Source organism: Callospermophilus lateralis, chromosome 13, assembly GCF_048772815.1.
Source record: "Callospermophilus lateralis isolate mCalLat2 chromosome 13, mCalLat2.hap1, whole genome shotgun sequence".
Lineage (NCBI taxonomy): Eukaryota > Metazoa > Chordata > Mammalia > Rodentia > Sciuridae > Callospermophilus > Callospermophilus lateralis.
Window position 1 is genome coordinate 38,923,769 of NC_135317.1, and position 19,768 is coordinate 38,943,536.

General features: G+C 38.3%; 1 protein-coding gene across 1 annotated transcript in view; it reads right to left on the reverse strand.

Annotated features, from left to right (window-relative positions):
• The window catches only part of Pter (phosphotriesterase related), a 60,303-nt gene extending 58,814 nt beyond the window's left edge, over positions 1–1,489 (reverse strand). Inside the window, exon 1 of the mRNA XM_076831628.1 lies at positions 1,423–1,489. The gene's annotated coding sequence lies outside the window, so the exon portion shown is untranslated. The remainder of the gene's footprint in view (positions 1–1,422) is intronic.
• Between the last annotated feature and the right edge of the window lie 18,279 nt (positions 1,490–19,768).

A 19,768-nucleotide genomic window follows, 5' to 3' on the forward strand; every position in this document is an offset into this window, starting at 1 on the left:
CACCACCCTGTACCTTTAGTCCTTGTTGGATAGAGGGCAGATGAGTGATGTACAAAGTGTGGGGTGGTCCAAGGGTAAGAGTACAGGCTTTAGAGTTAGAAAAACATTTTTTTTCCTGTCTTTAAACTTTCAGGCACTGTGGCTCCCTGTGCCTTACTTAACATTCTCATGTGTAGCACAAGACTACAGTGCTGTGTTGTAGACAACACTAGAGAGTGCAGGACTCAGACACCACTCCTCCTGGCCTTAACTTCTATGGTCAGGGGGAAAAAAAAAAAAGAAAAGAAAAAAGGAAAAGAAAAAAAAAAAGTAGGTGTGAGCATGTAGTCATTCCTATAATGATTTCAAAATTAAGCAATAAGAATAAAATATATTTCCTCATTTATGTAAAAAAATCTATATTATATATTTTAATGACTTATCTAACACTAAAGCAGCATCCAACTTTCACAAAAGAAAATATGATATTATAAATTCACACTTTGCAAATCTGGTGCTTCAACTATCTTCTTTTAAGTTGCAAGTTTTACAACAACAGTCAGCAAATTTTCTGATAGCTCCCCCCCTTAAAAAAATTCAGGTTTTTTTTTTTTTCCAGTTTGCACTGGGATTTCTTTTTGAAAGGGGTTAGTTATTTCTGGAATTACACCAAGCCTTGAGGATAGCTGCCGAACATGCCTACTGTCTATGTAAAATCAAAAGTAACAGGCCAAGTAGATGTCATAAGCCCCAGGCCTCTTTTCTTATAACATTCATTCTCTGCGACAAGGAATGTGATGATCCTTTAGGACAGGAATAAATGCTTGTCAGTTTCCTCCACTCTAGAAGTGATTTAAGGACGAATGGACTAGAATTTCTACATAACACGAAAGTTCTCATCTGCACATGTCCTCCCAGGCAGGTACCACTGCACCTGAGGCGTGTTTACAAACACCCAAACCACGCCTGCGCATACTGGCCCATTATCCCTAGGGAGGCGCACCCGAGTGTTTGAAATATGTGACAGAAGAACCGAGAGAAGGTAAAAATAAATGCCAAGGCTAAGGCCCTAGGCTGAGCAGTATGATGTCCAAAGCTTATTAAGGGAGCACGAGCAGAGAACAGACGCCCCTGCCTCGGCACAGATGCGCAAAGACGCCAGTGGCGCGGAGCTGGCGCCGCAAGGGGCGACCCTCAGTCTCTTGCCTTCAAGTCAGGCTTCGAGGGACTTCAGACTTGGGGCAAGCAGCCGTCGGAGCCCAGGACAGCTTCCAAGGCCCGAGCTCCCGCAGCCTGCCGTCCCAGTCTGCAGCCGTCCCCGGGCGCATGGGGAGGGCAGCAGAGCCTCAGCACAGGCCGCTTCAAATTCTTTCTCCTGGGCTGCCGCCTCCGGGCTCCCCGGGCCTGGCCCCCGGCCCCCGCGTCGGGCCCCACCCTTCCTACCGGGCCCACAGCTTCCGCGCCCGCTCCGGTTCTCGGGCACCTTCCCTCCACTCAGCTCGCCGCCTTCTCCCCAGGGACCCGGGGCAAGGCCAACTTGCCCGCCTTTTCCGTCCCTCGACTCCCCTCCCACTTCACTTTACCCTTTGGTCTTTTCCCCACCCCTAGCCCTAGACCACACCCAACGGGCCCCGGCCACGCCCCACCTAGTTCAAAGCCACGCCCGTCAGGCTCTGGCCACGCCCCGCCTCCAGTCCTAGGCCACGCCCAGTAAGTTTCTGCCCCAGCCAAGGTCTGTGTCTGACTCTGTCTGGGCTCCAGCCAGCTGGCAGCCCACACCTATGCAAGCAGGCTTGCAGCAGCAGGATGGGCTCTGCGGCTGAACTGGGAGTCCACTTACTCGTTGCAAGAGTCTATTGTGTATATATCCCCACATATCATGCAAAGAGAGATTTCTTATCTATCTTTGGTTTGGATAGTTTGAAAGAATTAAAGTCCAGGTCCCAAAGGGGAAAGGAAGCAACTGCATTTCCCTCAAATCCCAGTTCTGAACAATGGGGCCTTTCACCAAGGAAAACAAAATCCAGAGGTGGTGCCAGCAATTTGGTATCATGATAGGTTCTGGATCCCTGTGCTGAATACATAGAACTTTGGGTTTGTATTCCCATTTCTTTTCTTTCTTTTCTTTTCTTTTTTTATTTTTTTTTTAATTTCATGCCCCTGGGCCAGAGTTTCCTCATCTTTAAAATTAGAGAGGTGTATGACAGCATTTGAACTGGCCCCTGAACTTTGTGTGAGTGTTTGAAATAGGCTTCGGAAATATGGGTGAGTCTGTGCAAAACATGGTACTAGGAGCCGGTGTCACAATAAAGAGGAATACCTTTAGGTAGTACACCACACTCAATTTTCCCCTGAAATTTGAGAAAAAGAGGATGGGGATTCATTGTTGGAAGAACCTACAGAAGCCATTTCAAAGGAAGGTAGAGTTTTAATAATAATCAATGATATTTGTTGAGATCAACTCTGTCAGACTTTATAACAGGCCTTGTTTAATTTTTAGAGCATCATGTGTGTGGTAAGAGCTCTTTCCCTCCAATTACAGATATAAAGCAGATTAACAGTTTGATTAACATCAACTGGTTCACCATGCCTTTTTAGGGTACTTTTAGAGAATGGAATACTTTTATAGAAGACTAGGAAATATACCCATTTAAGTCAGGGAAAAGAAGAAGGAGGAGGAGGAGGAGGAAGAAGAAGAAGAAGAAAAGGAGAAATACATGACTTTTGAAATTTTGTTTTGCTTTGCTTTTCTGGGAGTGTAAAAGTAGGAGAAGTTATTGAGAAAAGGGGCTGGTTGGTAAAGGATAGGGGGAGAGAAGATATTGAGGAGAAAGGACAATGGTGCTTAAGGAGTATGACTGAGTAACTCTTAGGACAGGGATGAGGATAAAAGTAGTGCCCAAGAATAGGAGAGACAAGAACAAATGTAGAGGTTAAGAACTACAGAGGTATGAGTACTGGGAGACTTGAATATTCCTAGAATGACTGGGCTCCTACTGAGATTGTATAATGAACAGATGGATCGAGGGAGGCTTCTGAGAGATTTCAGTGCTGGCTATCACTTTGATTGCATTCACTGCTACCATAAAGCCATACAAATGTGGACCTGATAATGGTTGTTAAGGAGAGGCCTAAAAGTCCATTATTTATAATGTTATGTACTTTAGTGGTCCATGCTGCCAGATGTAAAATTATACACAAGGCTCATGCTAAAAAATGACTTTGGTTTTTCTTTATGGAAGTTACTAAATTCTCTGCTGCCTATATTAAACCCTTTGAGCAAGATTTGTAATGAATTTCACATGCTGATTCTATTTCTATGAATTTACCCCTTTAAAAGATAGTGTTAAAGAGAAAACACTCTAGGTTTTCTCTTTGAAAGAAATGTCCACGAAGAAACTTCAAATTAAAATGCAAAAGATTTATATCAGAAACTGTATCAAACTGTTTGAAAAGGCATGTTCCAACCAGTGGCAAGAAGATCATATGATCCTAAGGTATGAGAATGAAAAAATTGAGCAGATAGTATCTGGATATATACTCTAATCTCATTGCACATCATAAGTAATTTAAGCACTATTGTGCTTAATTGAGCACCAAATGCTATTGTATTTTAAAATAAGCAAAATAAACATTCTTCAGTACAGACCTCAAAATGTACCAGCCCTGGATATGGGCAAACATGAAGGGGTTTTTTATGATGTTCTGCTATCAAAAATGATAATCTGGTTTCAAACTTGTGCCCAATTTCACTTTTAAGTATTTCCTTCTGGAGAAAAAAACTTGGAAATATTTTTTTGAAATTACAATACCAATGCCCTATAGTTGAAATACCAAAGTTAAAAATCAGAGTATTAAAGAACCAAAGGTTTCCAAATCAATCTCTCTGTTAAGGGTGTAGTTCAAATACACTCTCATTTCTTCGGTACTTGCTTTTCATTTTCATAGTATCTTTGAATTTCAACAGCATTTCCTCAGAAATGCCAAATTAGCAGAGAGAATGAAATCCAAACCAAACATTCAAAGCCCCTTGCTGTTTGGGTTAAATTTCTAGAATGTACCCAGGTTTTCATCACCCTCCTCAGTGTTTTAAATATTCATACAAAGCTACCCTATAGAAACAATCTACACACAATAAAATATAAAGTAACCTAGATATAATTATCAGATAAGCAGCAGAAAAAAAGGCAAGGCCAATTATGTCAATTCTTTAAGTAGCATTTCTGTCAGGTTTTTATTGTTAATTAGAAGTTAACATTTATAGTGGTACAGAGATGTTCTTAGTTTACATTTCAGTCATGGTGGGATAAACCAGTCTTATCATTTCTAGAAAAACTTTTAGATACCAATGTCCTAAGAGGCCCAGGACTTTTAGCACATATCATTTTCTATCAAATTATTAATCTTTTTATATCACAGAGAACACAACTAACTATTCAACATATTTTATTATTTCACTTAATAGTGGAAAAAAGGAAATTGAAACTATTCTAGTTTTTAAAGAGCTAAATTGTAAACATATAACCCCCCAATTGAGTAAACCTTTTAAATAGGGAGTATGCTTTATCAATAAATAACTATACTCTTTTTTTTAGAGATTTGATTACAAGTTTGTCTCAAAAAATACTTTTACTGCTGCTTTGAAAAAGTTTATGGCAGTTCCTCAAAAATTAAACTAAACTAAATATAGAATTTCCATGTGATCCAGCAATTCCTCTTCTTGTTATGTTATCAAGAAGTGAAAACAAGTACTCAAAAAGATATTCAGGCATCCATGTTCATAGTAACAGTATTCACAATTGCCAAAAGGTGGAGACAGCCTAAATGTCCATTGATAGATGAACAGTTTAACAAAATGTGTTATATACATGCAATAGGATTTCATTTCACCTTGGATGAATCTTGAAGAATCTATGCCAAGTAAAATAAGCCAGACTCAAAAAAAAAAAAAAAAAACAACAACAAGTGTCATATTCTTTTACTTATTCAAAATACCTTTGATAGTCAGATTCAAAGAGACAGAAGGTAGGATGGTGGTTGCTAGGGGTTAGTTACAGGGAAAATGAGAAGTTATTTAAGGCACACTTTCTGGTGATAGCTGCCCAACAAAGTGAATATACTTAATGCCACTGAACTGTACACTTAAAAATGGTTAAACTGGTAAATTGTGTTGTTAGGTACAATAAATAAGAAAAAAGTGCTTGACTTTAGATAGCCATTTGTAGATATCCTGTGAAACCTTGAATTAGAATACCTATGACTCTCACTTGTATTTGCAAGTATTAAATAACAAAAGCTATCACTTTAAAATTAATTGCCATTAATATAAAATAAATCATTGGCCTTGCTTTTTTTTCTGCTGCTATTGCCTTGTTTATGTTTATAATTTAGCAATTCCTTTTGTTATTTGTGACAAAGGCTAATTCATATCTGGTGACTGGTTGCTCACTGGAAGCATAGGAAATATGCTGTATTTTCCAGCCACCCTTGCAATTAGGTGTGGTCCATTGGTGGCTCTTGGTAGAAGTGACATGTGCTTTCTAGAACTGACCAGTCAACAAAATTCCCATCCAATCACCATCCCCTCTTCTCCTCCATCTGTGGTCTGGATGTAAAGAACTCTAAGGATGTGGGGAAAGAAGCCTCAAGAAGACAGGAGACTGTATCTGAATGACTCTGGAGCTAACTGAGCAGAACTTTAACCAGAAAGCATATAGTTTTGTTGTTTTAAGTCGCTGAGATATGGGAATTACATATTTGTTACTGCAGATAGCCTAGCCTGACTAATAGAATATTGTCTTGGCAGGAGAATTGGATGTACCCATTTGCAAATTGAAAACTACTCTCCATTAGCCAGGCATTAATAACTTAATATTAAATGGCTTTCAAATTCTTGAGATAATTATTTAAGTATCAGAGGAATCTATTAGCACACAATAATGTTATTATTGATATTTAATAAATGCAGTGTTGAAAATTAGGTTAAACAGAATGAATTAAACCCCAAAAAGTTGGCAGGAAAGCTGTTCATTAACTGTTAAGTCCAAGAATGTGTGTCTTGTCTGTAGAATACCAAATGGTAGTTTTCCCAGGACTGAAAAGCAAAACAATGTAGACTTGAACCAAATACTGGAAGGATAACAAATTTATAAATCAAATAACTTTTTTCTTTAAATAAATGAATCTATTTCTTACTGTCATTTGAAAATCTTTAATTTTTTCCCCCATGGAATTAGTTTAAATTTCTAATCAGAAACTTTTGTTTAAATGCTGTTTTTAATCATTGTTTAACATAAAGAACACAAGCCTTTTAGCCTTTACTGCTAAAGAACTCTTTTGCACGTGTAGGTTGTGAATGTTGTTGCTTATGCAGTAAATGTTGTTAAGAGAATTATTGGGGCATACAAAAATCATGTAGTAGCTCGAATAAATGAAGAAAACAATGTGCTTCAATCACCTACGTAGAATGAGCAAGGGATCCGGACCTTTTCTTTGGAAGGAGTCTCCTGCCAGGGTGTGCTGGTGGTAGCTGCATTCTCAGGGAACATGGGGACACAGGCAGTACCCACAGTAACTGTGCAGTCAGATGGACTTCTTAATTCCTGGCTCTTCAATTTTCTTGTAATGGAAACTCTTTAATTTTTGTGAGCTACAGTGCTCGCATATAAAATGGAAATACTATTGTCTCTAAGATTCATTTTCCTTTTCTGTCACACTAGTAATTTAGCAGGGCTTGTGGCCACCCGGTTAATAATACTACTTCTGAACTCTGTGGAAGCTTGGCAAGGCTATGGAACTAGGCAGATTTGTCATGTGCTCCATCCCACGGGGAAAGGATGAGAATTGAAGAAGCCGCCTCCTTCTTTTCAAAGGAAGGTCCACAGAGAGAGTTTACATGTTGAAGATGGCCAAGACTTTCATATCTTCATGGGGTTGGTGTGTAGATTAATTAGAAAGTGTCTTATCTAGAGTCTTCAGAATCATATGGGGAGGTTTTCTAGACAGGAGAGAGTAATTACTTTAAGTACAGAGAAGCTGGAAATAGCAAGCGGAATTGAGTAAGCAATGTGCTTTTAGACGAGAGGGTAGGTGGGCTTCAGGTTTCCGTACTCTAAGGGAGCACCATGCCAGGAACTGCAGACAACAGCTCAAGATCCAAAGGTCAGGAGACTCCCAGACTGGGCTCATGAAAATTACAGACCCTGGATTAAGAAGAGCCTAGGAGCAAGGATTTAGGAACTTCAGTTAAACATAGTGGCAATGCAGGGACACTTGCAGTAATGATAATAATGGTAACAGAATAACCATCCATTTACTGATAGTCTCTGTGTCAGTGTGTATCCTGGTAGCTCTTTGTAACATTTTAAAGATTTTGTATCTATATAATCCTCCATTTTATACAGGCTCAGAGATATAAATTCTTTTGGTTCAATGTCTAAAAGCCATTAAGTGGCTGAGATTCAAATCTAGGACTTGATAACTCTACAACCCAAGCTAAGAACTATTTAGAAATCTAAGGAAACTGTTTAGCACAGTACATAGTGAAGGGGTCAATAACTGTTAGAATTAACCTGGAGACTGTGTGTGTGTGTGTGTGTGTGTGTGTGTGTGTGTGTGTGTGTATGTGTGTAGGGGAGCCACCAGAGGTAGAAGAAGGAAACAGGAGTGGTCTTCTGGCAAGTAAGGAAAGTTGACTCCTATCAGAGAGTAAAAAAAAAAAAAAAAAATGAGGAGTCAAGGATCAAAATTCTTTCTAATTCCAGAGCATTCTTCTTTCTCTTCACTTGGGTATGGAAGGAACCAGATACTTTTATAACGACAGGGTGTTGGAAAGGGAAGCTAGCACTTGCCTTGATTATCACAGAATCAAAGATTTTTAGAGCTAGAAGAAGATCTTTAAAAAATCTAGTAGCCAACCCTTTCTTCTTGGAAGTAGGGATTTTTTTTTTAAAAAAAATCACCAACTGCTGAGAAACAAGTAAACTCAAAAGGGCTTTTAACACAAAGAGCCTGAAGTCCCAGAGAAAGGTTTTAACCTTAGAGAAGCAGGATGAGTCGGAGAGCATTTTATAATCATTGCATGTGTGAAAGAGGAAGGTTGGAACAAGTGTCAGTAGTAACAGATGTAATAGGAAAGCTTCTATATTAGGCTTTGGCATTCTTGCCTTAAGATTCCTTAAAACATTTTAAAATAGAGTGTTTCATTAATCTGATTTTTAGGTGGTAATAGAATGTGAGGTTGGCTTGGTCATTTCCATAAAGAACTGTGTTTTCTAACTTAAGGTATAAGAAAGTGTGCAAGCTTTGACAGTCCTATTTGAACATCAGGCACATAGTATTTCTAAAATGATACAGAAGAAAACATCCAGTATGTATTACACAAGTTACAAAGCCTAGTAATAAGACAAGCAGCTGTGATCACCCTGACAACATTACCAGCCATTGATGTCCTTTGCATGGCCTTATCCCCATTTCACCTACCTCCCCACAGGAGGCAGCCACTCTTCTGAACTTTATGGTAATCATTTTTTTTTGTGTGTGTGTGTGTGTGTGATTCAGAGAAAGACCCTGTATTTCAGGCACCTTCACCACCTCCATCTCCTGCATGTAGCATCTCAAATAGTGGGAAAATATCACCACTATAAATTGGAGCTGCAAAGTGACACCATATTCCTTAACACGTTTTTGCCAAAATTTCACTTGTCTTTAAAAGAAACTAATGATGGCAATTTTCAAAGACATAGAAAATAAGGCAGAAATAACTTTAAGTCACATTAGACTTGAGGATTCCTCTTAATCCCAAAGTTAGGTGAGGAACACCATCATGGTGTCACTGGAGAGTGGGCAGCTGAAGCTCCAGACCCTAGTTCTTGCATTCCAATGAAAGAAAACTTAGGAGTCAAATGCAAAAGTCAGGCAAGAGAATTTTATCACAAGTGAAAGTGAAGCTCAAGCAAAGAACACTCTCAAGAAGAGTGAGAGTGGGTCATCTCTGAGCAGGAATAACAAAAGAAACAATGCTGCTTCCAAATTTATTGCTGCTTTATCTTAGCTTTGAAAGTTGGGGTCTACTTTCTATCGTCTTGGTCAATCAGGTGTGTAACTTCTCCTTCATATCAGGCAGGGGAGTTTTTGACCTTAGTGGGTCCTCTCTGGAACTGTCACATCGACCATCCTGTTCAGGCAGGGGCTATATCTACAAGTCAGACCTATGTTAATGTGGGTGCTGGGGTCAATGATCAGACAAACTTTACCACAGTGTGATGTACTACTGAAGACATTTCCTTCTGATATACATTAAGACATCTGTGGCCATACGTTCTAAGTTTATAATGACCTCAATAGACCCTGTCTGGAATTAACCCCATTGACTCATTTCTTAATTGTCTCTCTTTGTTTCCATGTGTTTATTCTCAGGGTTTGAACACCTCTTATTTTTCTACAAGTTACTCAATTATTCATTAGCCTTAAAAGCAATTTAAAGAAAACCTGGACCATGCCATGCTACTGGCTTGCATTTTACCATTCATTACTAACCAACACCTAACAATGGGAAGTCCTTCATCTTAACACTGCTTGGTCTTGTCCAAGGAAACACCCTGACCCAGGTCATTGTAACAGGAAGAAACATGGGAACTATAGACACCAGGATGGACCCAAGGATGATTTGCCATAAGAAGCCATGTGAAGTGGAGTGGGAATGGAGGAGAGGACAAAGTAAGGAAGTGTTGACTTCATCTTTCACTCCATAAAGTTAAATGAATAGATAAATAAAAGGACAATGATCGTAGATATCTTGTTTCATTATTTTGAGTGGAGTGGTATTTTCATATCATTGGTCTGAAAATTGAAATTAATCTGTCTTGTTTTGCAGCTAATTTTGACACACTTCTCATGACCACGGGCTATGTATAATAGAAACTGTGCTCCAGTGATAACCTTGGCAAAGATCTCAGAATGAAGATGCTGGTGGCTAATTTGTGCTTGTTTAGGACAGCTGTACTATATTTAAAAGTGGCCCTGTGCTGCTGAGAGTTGCTGTGAAATTCCTCCACCTGATTAGCAGATTGGCTAGAAGTCCCTTCATTTGTCTTGGGAGTTGATTCTTGCTCATGAATTGCATGACAACCTACTGTGGCTCTTCATTGCCTGCTCCTGACCTTGCAGTTGGTCCTGAACCAAGCCATCCTTGTGGTTCATTTCAGATTCAAGATCCTAAGTCAGTCTTATTTAAAGATGACCTCCTGATTGATGGGGGATAAACAGAAAGACAAAGATGGAAAGAGGTGGAAAAGACAGAGTTTGAGATTAGTCAGAGACTTGTTTGAAGGGGCAAACTACTATGACTCACATCATTTATTATAGTAATAGAAGACAACAATTTTTTTGACATCAGGCAAATTCAATATTTCACAATACATCATGTAGGAATAAGATATCACTTAGACCCCTCAGAGATGGGATTATTACTTTCCTTCTGGCATGGGTGAAGTTATGGAAATGTTTATTTCCCTAACTTTTTTTGCTTGCCTTCTTTCCTCTTTCAGATAACAGGACAGCCTGACTTATCAGCATAAAAAAATATTTCTGTCAGCACCCAGGGAACATGGAGTAAGTGTAAAAAGAGAACAGTTATGTCAGCCTGCACTATTAACCTAAGCCCAGGCACCAAGAGCTACAGTAAATTAAAAAAAAAGTTGCAGGCTGTCATGCTAATTAACAGTTGATAGGTACAAATATTTTAGCACATCATATAATAGACAGATTGCGCCTTTTGACAGGCAGTAGGAATTTTACATGAAAATATTTCATTGAATGTGAATATTAGGTGGAAAACATGGGTGGGAAGAAGAAGAAGAAGAAACCCTCTTCTTACAGCAAGACACATTTATCCTTCAATTGGAAAAGAATGCATCTCAAAGTGACAGTCCACATGCACATCTTGTCTTCATTGAATTATGGTGCTGATGAGATATGGTCATCTCCCAAAACAAAACCCCTATCATTGCTTTCTTTTGAACCATATTCCATTATAGTGAGAGGCGATGTTGTAAAGTTCTTTTAGGATAAAGAGAATCCCTAATCATGTAAATGGAGAAATTAAATTTTAAAATCAGAATGGCATTTGCATATTAATGCAGGGTCTTAACTAAAACTTCACTTTACAGAAGAAATTGACATTCTGTGGGAGAAGATTATGGGTGATTTTCCTTGGAGGGAAAACCTTTAACTCCCATCAGAAGAGTAAATTCAAAATACAGTATTAAAACTTGCATGGTTTGAGTAATGTTTTTAAAATAATGAAATCAACTAGTTTTCCATAGAAAAGGGTGGGAGTTAAGATGTAGTTGGTGGTCAACTTTACAGCACTGGAGAGTCATAAACATATACGAAGTTCTTCACTACTTTGCACACTGGGATTATACTCTATTTGACTCAAAAAAGAATTATTTTTAGGTAATTTCCTTATAATCAGGGAGGGCTAAAATGGCTGGCTGTGTCTGATAGTAAGAAGTAGTGTTTTATTTATTTATTTGTTTGTTTTCTGGTAAAGATGGTTCTGGGCACAAGATTTCCATGAAGAAAAATTGCCCCTAGCATCTCCCACCATTTTCACAATTCACTCCTATTTTAGTTTCTGTTGATTCTCAAGCATTATTACTTCCCCATTATAAACTCCCTTCTCAGCATGAGATTTCTTGCTCACTAGTCTGGCAATATTCCTCACCCAAATCCCAGTTCCCTCTAGGTGACACTCACTGGCAATCATTCCAAAATGAAAATTCGGTTTTGCTGCAAGTGGTTGTTCTCTAAGCAGTTATTTTTGGAAAACAAAACAAACAAGTACATATGCTTGACCATGGATCCATGAGTGGTTCCATCTAGTTATGATATTTGCAAACTGCTATGGTTTGAATATTTATGTCCCGCCCAAATTCATACATCAATACCTAATTCCCAATGTGATAGCATTAGATGGGGAGGACTTTGACATGTGATTAGGTCATGAAGATGGAACCTTCAGAAATGAGATTCGTGCTCTAGAACTAGGGGGCCTCTTCTACCACGTGGGGGTTCAGTAAGTAAATACCGTCGATGAACAAGAGAACAAGAACTGTGAGCAATATATTTCTGTGGCTTGAAAGCTAGCCAGTTTAGGGTATTTTTTGTTATAATAGACCAAGACACATCCAAGATACCAAGACACAGAAATGGACATCTGTGACCACTTTTCTAATCTGAGGAAAACCAGCCTATCAAGATGCATTGTATAAAACACTATCTCATGACCAATCAAGTTTGGAAAACTTTGCCTATTATATTCCATTTATTGGTGATTCTTAGTTTTTCCAAGCACCAGTAAGTCCAACAGAAAAACAGCTAGTTGTTTAAATTAGTATTTCTCCAAATTTATGGACATTAATGAACACCTGTGTGTAATTTATTTTCCTTAGTACGTACCTGCCAATGCACTATGGAGAACACACTTAGAGATAGATGCTGCTTTCATTCAAAGTAGCGCTGGTCTGATGGGGCAGATTTCAGACTCTGTGGTGGCTCTTTAAGCTAAGCGCTTTGAAGTCAATACTAATTAAAGTCACACCAGTTTACCTTAATAGATAGTCAATTCTGTTTTTAAGTTAAATCAAACAAATCATCACATATCCTTTACCCCACTCCAGAATTTTGAAGCCCTCTTCCAACTACATCCAAGAGAGAAGAGGGTACAACCATAAAGAAAGGCCTTATCTTGTCTCCTGGACAAACGGTGACCACTTTTCACACAGAGAAGAGAATCCATGATATTGAAGATTGTCAGTTAGAATCTTAGAAATGGTCAGTTTTACTAATAATTCAATGCATAACTCCCACCAAATACAATTCTAGTCCCAGCAATCACAGCTGACATCTGGAAAACTAAGAAGGTTGTTCATGTTTTGGGAGTTAGGATGCCAGGTCTGTGTTCAGGAAATTGCATCTCTTTCTCATGCTTTGGTCGATTGGTGGTGGAGCTACTTTGTACTTGGAACCATTTTTATTCCCCCATAAGAAACTCTGGACTGTGCTGGAACTCTTTACCTCAGGGATTAGGGTCACTTAATAAACTTGAATCTCATCTGGGATGATATCAATAATTTTATTCCTCTACAAGTTAAAATTGGAAAGAGAAACCTTAATAGAACCACAAATACTTGTCAATTTAAACCACTGTAGAGTATATAATTTCTGGTGAAAAGTAAATAGTGTCATGAACTGCTTAATAAAGCATATAATCACATAGCAATTTACAGAATAAAAGTAGATTCTCCTATTTTTCTTGAATATTATTTGAGCATCCATGAGGGAAGATATTATTCTACAAAAGCAAACCAAAACATAAAAGATTTGGTTAAAAAAAGACACACATTAGAATCTTAATGTTTGTTCAAAAATACTATAGAAGTTATTATATTTGTCTGTATTTTCTTAATCTTTAACATGACTTGAATATTGCTTAGAAATGGTCAGTTTTACTAATAAACCAGATCAGATAAAATGCTTTATTTTTAAAATATGTGGTTAAATCCAACTAATTGGGAGGTTTATTGAACTCTACTAAGTCTCAATTTTTTCCCTCTGTGAAAAAGAGAAAAAAAAAACCACTGGCACTTTTCATGAATTATAATAATGGAAAAATATTTTATAACAATAACATGAAGCAGGTTAAGTAACTGTTACAATATCCCAAATTGTTTTTAGGGGAAATTTGTAAGAAAGTAAGCTATTTAAATAAAAACATAATTAAAAGAAACCATGATCCCCCTGCCAGTATACCAGAAGCCCAACTATACTCCAGTCCAAAAATTGGAGTTCTGAATATTTGACTTAAAACATTGGCAGACACTGGATTAATGAGAATACACACAAACACACATACACACATACATGTATACATATATACATGTATGTATATGTGTGTATATACACACCTACATATACACATACATGTATATATATTATTAGTTTGTTCTTGATATAAACACACACACACACACACCTCCTTCTTAGCAAAGAGTAAACGCAGTTTGGAAAGATGTTCAACAATAAGTATTGCCATAAAAAAGGATTTTCTGTTTAACTTAAAAGTTAAACAAAAGTTTACTGTTGTTAAAAATTACCAAACACATTCAAACTGTCTTTTAGTGAATATTTACTCTAACCCAGGGGAATGTGACCTTTCAGAAGAGGACACCAAGTTTCTAAACCTTTGCTTTGAGAATGCATAGTGCAGGGGAGGTGACCAAGACAACCCACAGACATTGATGGTGCCAATTTAACAGTGTTTCCACAGTATCTTTGACTCTGTGAATTAGAGGCTCTGTGTTAAACTCATCTGAATGCAAATTCTATCTGCTTAGAATCAACCTCTGGTACTCTGTGAACCAGTATAACCTTTGTCAAAGATTTTGTTTGTTTGTTTTAAGAACACTTTACATTCTTAAACTTTGTAAACCCTGGGGAGGATCCCCAAGTACTTTTTGTATATTGGTTATATCTTTCAATATTTATTGTATTAGAAATTATACACTGAAGACATTTAGAGACCAAGAATGGCTGGTGCATCCTCTATGAGCTATGTGAGCACTGAAACCATCACAGGGCCTGTGGTCTCTGGAAAGCTCCACTGTCCACTGGTGACAGAAGAAGAGCAGAAAAGGTGAATCACACACACACAATGTTATAAAAAGAGTTTGGCATTCTGGATTCCCAGAAAGGGAGCCAGCAAACCTCCCGTGTTTCAAGTCACATATTGAGAACTGCTGACCTGAAGCAAATGGTCTCTTAAAATCCAGTCCCTTTGGCCTCTTTGTGGGCACAGGGATCACCTAAGGGTATTGGTTAAAATGTCGATCTCCAGGTTCCTCGCCAAGGGATCCTGATTCAGTTTGTTTGGGACAAGTCTCAAGAATTTTCCTAATCCAAAATTGCTACCACACCCCTCACATCCTCACCCCAACCCTAGCTCTCTCTGGTGATTTGATGCAGGACATCACAAATGCGTATTGAAAAATCCGGCCTATATCTTATTGCTGGAGTGTTAATGTTCATCTTTATCAAACTTATCCTGGATACATGCATGCAGAGTCCTGGATCAGACCTGGGACAAATTTCATATTATACACTTCACAGTAAATAACAAGTTTGCCAGTTTCCGTTGCTTCATTCAGTCTTGCCCCTGAGATGGCAGGATGAGAACCAGGTTAAGGAACCAGCAGAGACAAAGAAAATGTATTTCCATTTTTTTTTTCTTTTTTTGTACTGGGGATTGAACGCAGGGGCACTAAACCATTGAGCTACATCTCCAGTTCCCACCCCCCACCCCACCCCTTTTTGGTATTTTATTTAGAGACAGGATCTCACTAATTTGCTTAAGGCTGGCTTTGAATTTGTGATCCTCCTACCTTAGCATCCTGAGTTGCTGGGATTACAGGCCCCTGCTACCACACCAGGTGGTTTCCCTTGTCTTTCAAAAGAAGAAGCTGCTGCTGGCTCACCTCCAGAAAAGAAGTCTGCTTTCCTCTAGTTCTTTTTAAATGTAAATAAGACCTTGGCAGGAGCTGAGTGTCTCTGCTTTGATAACCTGGAGACCCCTGCACTTTCCTGCTCTTAGGCTCCTTCCCTTTTCCTCTTTGAAATGCAAAGATGGCAAGAGCTGTCTTCCTGGAACCTAGTCAGGACTCTATTGGGTCCTTTTGAAGAGATTAGAAAAGTTTGTATACTTTTAGATCACAGTAAAGAGCTAGACAAATTGCTACAGCTGGAATTCTCCTGGTATGTCAACAGTCATGGCTTTTTAAAGAAACACAGAAAAAATTCTCAAGGTCATTTCCTTTCTCCACATCTCTACTTACCAGGAGGAAAAAGAGAAACTTCATAGCTGATTTAAGCAATTCGCTCATGGGGCCTTATGATTTAGCATCCAGAGCATCTGAAGTGCCTGTGGTTTACTGGATTGGGTTACAGAACTCGTGAAAAGCCCTGGAGGATTTAAACTGTGAAGTACCCATTTTTATGGATAGATGTCCTATAACAAGAATTGTTGGGAAGGAGACGCATAAGACCATAAATAAGGGGAAACTAAGACTATCTAGTGTGTAGGACCACAGAATGTTCTGAGAAGGGCGTTGTCACCTTTGATTCTTCTTAGATAAAATGCCATTGACACCTTGAATCTAGGCCAGAGCAGACTGGGTTCTGCTCTTTAGAAGGACACACATGCACACACACACTCTGCCACCCACCCACACACCAGGCCATACTTGACATTTGGGACCTGGCACTCAGTGCTGGCATAATGTGACTCATAATCCTAAACATCTGCTTTTGAGGCTATGCCATTTAGGGTCCAGGAAAACACTTATCCACATCTCTTGCTCTACACAATACTGTGAAACAAAAGGTGTGACTATACACAACACTGTGAAAATCTGTGGGTGGTATCCCTGCCAACATAGAAATGGACATTTCTTCCAAGCACTGGGAAAATTTGAGCAGAAAGGAACTTAGGTAGCAAGACAGTGGAATTAACTAGTCAGATCCATCGCAGACACCATCAGTGCAATATATGCTTACTTAGGGAAATAACCTTTCTCGGTGTGCAGAACATTCATTTTCCTGCTTTGCCTTATGTTCTAATTTGTGATACTGAAGATGCACATTAATTAATGCAGTATTCACTATATACATAGGAACTGAGGACTTTTTTGTGTTATGTTCACATTGCTCTTAAATTTGCATATATGTAGGTCTAATCTACCATTATTGTTTCTGGAAATTGGATTTTATTGTCACTGCTGACAAAGGACTTGCCATTATCCCCCCATTCTAAGTCCAGGGTGTATGTATTGACAGATTAAGGAGATTTAACCTGTCATCAGTTATGTTAAATATTATTCAGCCTTCCTAGCTGCCAGGAAGCCTGTGAGAGTGAATATTTGGTATTTTGAGCTTTTGTAGTAGGAACTGGACTTAGCCTCCTACAAATTCCCACATGGTAAATATTACCCAGTGTAAAAAAAAATAAGTCCAGATGTTGCACAATCAAAAAGCCAAACCAAATCAAAACCATCAACAACCACCCAAGTCTGCTACTCTCTGTAATGAATATTGTGCTATGGGAGAAATAGAACTGTGTTTTAACAGTGGTTGGTTTACACTTGGATATTAAATAACTTTCTTTCATTAGGAGACTATTAGGAGACTTGCTCTTGCTATCATGGAAAGCAATAGCATTTAAACTTTTGGTATTCTGTGGCCTAAGTACATTTGTTGAAACTGAACTTCTAGCTGGTTACATTATGCCCATGTCCTTTTGTTGTTGTTGTTGTTGTTGTGGGGAAAAATTACACTCATACATTACTGGCTGGAATGTGAATTGCTGCAATCATTACGGAATGTGGAATGGAGATTCCTCAGAAAATTTGGAATGGAACCACCATTTGACCCAGCTATCCCACTTCTCAGTTTATACCCAAAGGACTTAAAATCAGCATATTGCAGTGACACAGCCACATCAATGTTTATACCAGCTCAATTCACAATAGCTAAACTATAAAACCAATATAGGTGCCCTTCAACAGAAGAATGGATTGAAAAAATGTGATACACACACACACACACACACACACACACGTGTGTGTGTGTGTGTATACATATATATATGTGTATATATATATTACTCAGCCTTAAAGAAATATAAAATTATGGCATCTGCTGGTAAATGGATGTAGCTGGAGAATATCAGGCAAGGCAAAATAAGCCAATCCCCCCTACAAAGCCAAATGTTTTCTCTGATAATGCAGATGCTAATTCACAAGGTGGTGATGGTGTCTAGGGAAGAATAGTTACTTTAGATTAGGTAGAGGGGAGTGAAGGGAGAGGAGAGAGTATGGGGGTAGGAATGATAGTAGAATGAATTGGACATTATTTCCCTATGTACCTATATAACTATACAACTGGTGTGATTCTATATCATGTACAACTAGAAGAATGAGAAATTATGTTACACCATATATGATATATCAACGTGCATTCTACTGTCATGTATAATTAATTAAAACAAATTTTAAAAACTTTAAAAAATTTCTATTCTTGGCATCCAGGAATAGTCATGGTAACTGATTTTTGCAACTCAATTAACAAGCTTATTTCCTTTATATAATATTTTCCCCTTGGGGTTACTTGATCATTTGTGTCGGTCATCTGGATGGTTGTTAAAAGTGCAGACTGCTAGATTCTCCCACTGAACCAGTATTTCTGAAGGTGTGGCCCCAGTTCTGAAGTTCTGGGAGATTCTTTTGCTTACTGAATTTTGGAATCACTACTTTCTTCTTCCTTTTTCTTTTACTTACTTTCATCACAAGTTTCTTCTGGCTTAAGTGGGGAAAGCAAATTTTTCAATCCACAAAGAGCCCATTTTTTTTAGATGACAGAGAATGAAACAACTACTTAATAACATGAAAATGCATTATACAGGGAGGTCTGCTGTATTTTTTTTCCCTAAATATTGGGACCTGTGTCACTTTGAAGTGAGTCCAGATGCACCCCTCTTTTAACGTCTCAACGAATTATTCCTGAAAAATAAAAAAAAAAAGGAGTCACAAGTGTGTGACAGGGAGTAAGCTATTTATTTTAGTCAGCTTTGTCGCCCCTGTGACCAAAGAACCTAACAAGAACGATCAGAGGAGGAAAGGTGAGGATGTTCACAGTTTCAGGGGTTGCCCTCTATAGATGGTGACTCCGTTCCTCAGAGCCTGAGAGGTGGCTACAGTTACCACCCAGTTAGTTAATCCCTATCAGAGAATTAACACACTGATTAGCCCCCGGGTTGGGGGCTCTCATAATCCAGTCATTTCACTTTCTTGCATTGTCTCACTGATGAGCTTTGGGGGACTCCTCATATTTAAACCATAACACTTTTCTTCCTTTTGAAGGACTCTGAAATGTCCCTAGCCTATAGCCAGGGCTAGATGCCAAAAAGCCTATTTGTTTTGTAACCCTTAATTTACCTGAGCATTAGTTACTTTGTACTCAAGGTAAGACAATTGAGAAAATTTATCTGTAAATTCCATTTGAGCACTAATATTCATTTTATCATTTTTTTTCCTCTAGAGGAAGTAAAATCGAGTCAGAAACTAAAATGGAAATGAAGGTAGAAGTTCTCTTGAATGACAAATAGTCAAGATATATGCTGTTTTCCATCTAACTTCCTTTTGTATGTTCTTTCCTAAAATGAAAAATGTAACTATGTAGCAGTGATAAGACATAGGCACACACATCCAGTTGGATACATCTCAAGAAAAACTCTCCTACGAAAAAAAATCAAGTTGCAAAAGAATTCAGATAGTGGCTCCATTTATATCAACTGGGAACATTTAATGTTTGTGTCAAATGACAAGCAAAATCAATTCAGGGCAGTGCTTTCCTCTGTGGAGAAGTGGTATGACATCATGCAATGAAGTATGATGTCACACCTCTATACGTAACAAAAGGTGTCACGCTTTACCTCCAAAGGTACCCAAAGCACTCTTATCCTGGTCGATGGGCACATGGTTGTCAGTTTTGTCATAATTTGTCACATTGTATATATATGTTACACATATTTGTTGAGATTTGTTCAGTTTTTTTTTAGTAAAAACAAAAATAAATCCTAATATGCAAATCTTGATAAATAATGAATTTCTCTCTTCTATGGCATATGTTTCCTTGCTCCTTCTCTTTTTCTTTATGGACTTTCATGTTTAAGTAA